General features: G+C 46.7%; 1 pseudogene; it reads right to left on the bottom strand.

The window, feature by feature from the left end:
* The window catches only part of LOC110303514, a 7982-nt pseudogene that overhangs the window by 1320 nt on the left and 1452 nt on the right, over nucleotides 1-5210 (bottom strand).

The following is a 5210-nucleotide window of genomic DNA, read 5'->3' as shown; positions in this document are numbered from 1 at the left end:
TCTCTCTCTCTCTCTCTCTCTCTCTCTCTCTCTCTCTCTCTCTCTCTCTCCTTTTCCCCCTTCTCTCCTTCTTGGCCATGGCTGGTCTCTCTCTCTCTCTTTCCCCCTGCCTTTCTATAATAAAGCTCTAAAACCATAGACTGTCTCTGTTCATCAAGGCCCACTGCACAGACTCTCACCTGTGTGGGAACCTCTCTCCCTCAGCCTTCTCTCCCATAACCCCGGAGCTACAGGGTGTCATCCTAGGGCTCCTGGTCAGGGGCTGCCACTTGTCCACCCCCTGTAGAGTGGGGTCAGTGGCTTAGATGCCCACCCGGGGCTGAGTGGAAAGCGTCTGGCAGCCCTCTCACGTCTGCCTGCCCAGAGCATAGGAAGAACTCTGGCTGGACGTGGGCTATCCTCCCTTCCCCCTCCTTCCCCTGCCCCCTTTTAGTTCCCACATAGGTCAATGGTTATCAACCTTTAATATACTGCCTCATGTTGTAGTAACCCTGAACCATAATTTATTTTATTGGATATTTTTTATTTACATTTCAAATGTTTTCTCTTTCCAGGTCTCCCCTTTGGAAACCCTCATTCCATTCCCCCTCCCCCTCCCTCTATGAGGGTGCTCCCTCACTCCTCCACTCCCATCTTCCCTCCCTGGACCATGACAGCCATCCCCACCTGATGAGATTCTCCGTTGTGTGATCCCAGCTCTCTGGGGCTGTGATATTAGACACAGAAGTTACAGATGTAACTAAGCATCCATCCAGGGTTTCTGTTTTCTCTGGAGAGGACTTGTTTGCACTCTTTCTTTTTTCTTTTTTCTTTTTTTTCAAGATTTATTTTATTATTATACATTAGTACACTGTAGCTGACTTCAGAAGAGGGCGTCAGCTCTCATTATGGGTGGTTGTGAGCCACCATGTGGTTGCTGGAGTTTGAACTCAGGACCTTTGGTAGAACAGTCAGTGCTCTTACCCGCTGAGCCATCTCACCAGCCCCGTTTGTACCCTTCCAAATACTATGACCATGAATTATCTTTATTCAACTGTCTTGTGTTTGAGCATGTTCTAGGATGGACAGATAGTCTCAGGTGGTCCTCAGGATAAAAGAAGAGGTCTAGGATGTGTGTGTACTTAAGAGACCTTAGTGTTCCTTCTAAGTTCCACTTTATCATTTATTGTAGATGCCCATCATTCTCACCATACAAGTTCATGGAATTCTGGGATGAATCTTTTCTGTGGCATAGCTGGGTCCCCTCTCTTATTCTTACTAAATTCTTTAGGACCATTGTGTTAATAGAAACCCAATGGCATACCAGTGAAACCAGGACATTCAGAGTAGGACAACTTGACAATTCATCCCAGGCAGTGGGCCCCAGGTCACTGTGGGCCCCAGGTCACTGTGGGTCCCAGGGCACTGTTCTGAAGAGCCACAGGATGGTTCTCAGTAAGGCTTCCCTGGTGAACTCATCAGAGTTTGTGCAGTCTCAGATTCTCAGTGTAGTGTTTAGCAAGTGTTGGTTCCCTTGTCACATTCAAACTGTTCCATTTCTCACTTGATCTGACTATTCTTGTGATGTGTGTGTGTGTGTGTATGTGTGTGTGTGTGTGTGTGTGTAAAACAGAAAAGAGAGTAGATGGTAAGCCACTGGGCTTTTACCTAAGAGTTCCTCATATATCACGGCTAACTCACATTAAGCATAGATCCTAAGACTGACACATCTAACTCTTACTTTTCTTGACTTTACAAATAATAGTAATTGCAACAACAGGTTGTGTTCCACTGTGATAAGAGAGTGGTGAAGGTCTCCCATCACTTTAGAATACTCAAGGGTCAGTGGTAGTGGTTCCCTGGAGGTCCAACCCCCAATCCTTCTCTTTTTTCAGACAGGTGTACCGAGGCCTCGCAGAAGACATTCTTAGCTGTCACCTCTCCAAAAAAGGCTGAATTGTACAGTCACATTTCCTCTATCTCACTCTGAAGGGAAAGATTGCAAACTTTCAATTTCAACTGTTGGGCTTTATTTTCCTTAACATGATCATAGTTTTGGTGTAGTTCTTATGGAGAACTCCACGTGATAGGGTTAAGCTATGGGTTTGAATCTGTTTTGAGCAGAAGGAAGGTATAGCAGAGTTTGTAATTATTACACCAAGGCTACACCCTCTCTTGGAGGCACCATGGGCCCTGGCTGCACTGAGAATGAGGATCTGAATGGGGTCCTGTGGATACTATTTGAGGCTGGGATAAAGTGTTGACACTGGGACTCAGTTCCTGCTTAGGATTCTATATCTTTCTGTGGCCTCCCCAAGATGCTCTTTCAAACTACATGAAATGGCTGGATTCCATTAACAGGGAGTGTAGTGAGCATCCCTAGTGTGATTCAGCTTGTCCCCCTCCATCACGGGGTAACTTACCCATCTGACTGGCACTCTGCAACATTTCAGACTCTGTTGTGGCTAATAATTGTCGTAAGTGGAGAAGTTCAGTTGTAAGTTCAGAATGTAAGCTGAAGAGTCACCCCTTCAGCTCAGAAAGATCTGGATCATCTCACCTGGGACAACAAACTCCAGAGGGTCACTACTGTATAACAACAGGTATAGAGATGGGTGGAGATATCTATAGCACCTGAAGATGGGCCTAAGTGGGAGGTCACAGAACTCATAGAGAATCTTAGAATTATGCCCCGTGAGGTAGACTGAAGGAACCTGGATCCCCCTGCCACAGCATTCGACACACACTTGCCACGCATCAGCAGATGGCATCACCAGTGGGCCAGACCCACTGCAGAATCCGGAATTCTGGAGACTTCCTCTGTCAGGAGAGGTCTCAGTCACCCCCAGCACAGAAAACATCTTAGACATGTGAACCAGCCATGGGGTTCTCCCATTTATACTCAGAGAACCAGCAGCCCAGAAATGGAAGGGCTTGTCCAAGTAGGATCTGCAATATCAGCTGTATCAAGCCCAGAAATAGCTGTTACCTATCTGGGTCTACATTCCAATAGAATCTTTATTGCCCTCTTGGGCCTGACTCTATGCAGGTGAAATGTTTGGTTTTTTTTTAGGGGCATTATGGGGAGATGACTGAGTTCTTTGCTCACAACCTTGCCTACCTGATGCATCACCCAGTGTGAGGCTAAATAGTTAAGCCCCAGCCTCTGGTTTCTCTTTTGGTATATTTGTTTATCTCTCATACTCACAAGCTGAAATGACTGAGAAATGAGAAGTATGATTAACAAGGGCTATTTGTTAGGCTACCTGTGTTTGCAGCACATTCCCTACAAAGAGGTTCCTGATCCTTATAGTCTGAGGGATGGGCCTTTGTGGTGGCCAGCTGGAGACTTCAATGGATTCTAGGAAATAGAACAAGAAGAGGATCTTCTTCCTGCTGGCTGTCCTGTAAGTCCTGTAAGGACTGAGAGAAAATTGCATGAAGGATCATTGCTGGCATCCAGTTCTGGGTTGTGGAATGCTCCTTCTGACTAACCAGTTGTATTGTCCACTTATTCCCAGTAAAATCAAGAGGTCTTCTAAGCTTTGATTTGCAAGTCACTCTGAGATGTCAAGATTATGTCACCCAAGACTGTGAGCTCCACAGGGGCACTGGCATATGACAACAGGTAGAGAGATGAGTCTTGAGAACCACAGCACCTGTAGGTGCCTGAGAGGGTGGAGGTCACAGCACTCATGGAGAATTCTACCTGGAACTGCTGATCATGGGATTTTGATGTTAGTCGAAGGGGTTGCTGGACTAATCCCTCCTTGGACAGAATGAAAGCGTCCACAGTGTATACTGACCAACACAGCAGGTTCACATTCTCTCCTGAGTATACTGTGGAGTTAGGCTTCACTGAAGAGGAGGGGAGTGTCATGAACATTTCTTAAAGAGAAGAGGGATGATGAGAGGCTGGCTTCCTTGTTTTGAGCTCAAACCACACATGATTCCACCTTGAGAACATGGGATTCAGTCTCTTTTATCTGACTGAGCTCATCCGCTGATCTGTCTCTGCCTCTGTTCCTCCCCAAGATCCCAGTCCTCAGCTCCAGGGATCCCCCATGACAGCATGAGCAGAGGTTAGGCACCTGATTGAATTTGTTGAGTTCTTCACCTGTGATGAGGATGTCCAGGGGGTCACTGGAGGCTGACCACTCACAGGAGAGGTTGTGCACACCATAGTGTCTGCATTGGCCTCCAGTGGAGCGGCTCATATAGCCCAGTGTGAAGTTGATCATGGAAAGGCCACTGTAGTTCTGCTGGCTAGGGTGCTGCATGATGTCAGCTCCTCCCACCTTGTACAGAGCAAATCTATCATAGTTGATGTCAGAGCAACACTGCAGGGTGAGACTCATTCCAGGATCCAGAATATGGTCCTAGTGAGTCAGAAGAGAGAGCTTCTTGGACAGTCCTATAGGGAAGGTGACAGCTATGGACTGAGGTGTGGTTCTTACCAAAAATCTTTGTCCTCCCATCCTGCCCAGCCCATGTCACAGCTTCTTCCAAGCAGGACTGTGATTGAGGACATAGACTCTCCATGTAGTCCTCTTTCTTCGAATCGGCAGAGGGACAGGCCTTGAGCAAAGGGCTTAGGGTCTCAGAAAATGATTGAAGAATGGCAGTGGGGACTTACCTGAGATGAGTATTTGTTGGAGCTCACTGGATACTGACCACAATTGTGGGATATGCTTGTAGTGACCATAATATCTGAATGTCCTTCTGTGGCTTGCGATCATGGGTCCAGTAACAAACAGGGCTTGGTACTGTCCACTAGAAGGTATGTACTGTGTGTCCAGTGAGCTGGTGAACTTCTGATCTTCCTTGGTGAGAATGAATTTATCATAGTGTCTTTGTGAGGCACACTGGAATGTTATGTTCCTTCCCACTGTCACCACAGAGCTGGGTGGTACTGACAGTCTGAGTTCAGAGTAATCATAGGTTCCTAGGAAAGGAGGAGGCAGTTTGATACATGTTCTCACACTGTCACAATGTTCTCTAGGACCACTCTGTGAGAGGGGAATACTCCTGAGAGCACAGCCTGGGCTTGAGAATCTGACTGTCCCCTCATCTGTCACCTTTGGCTTTGGGCTTTGACTAACCAGCTGAGCTGTAACACTAACAGTGATATTGTTCTGAATGATCTCCTGTTACAGAAGGGATGAAGAACTTGCCACTGTCCCCAGGCTGTTGTAGGGTCTGTGTACTCCAGGTTTTTTTTTTTTTTTTTT

This window comes from Mus caroli, chromosome 10, assembly GCF_900094665.2.
Source record: "Mus caroli chromosome 10, CAROLI_EIJ_v1.1, whole genome shotgun sequence".
In the NCBI taxonomy this organism is placed as follows: Eukaryota; Metazoa; Chordata; class Mammalia; order Rodentia; family Muridae; genus Mus; species Mus caroli.
The sequence above is the reverse complement of the archived record's forward strand: the minus strand, read 5'-3'. Positions and strand labels throughout refer to the sequence as shown.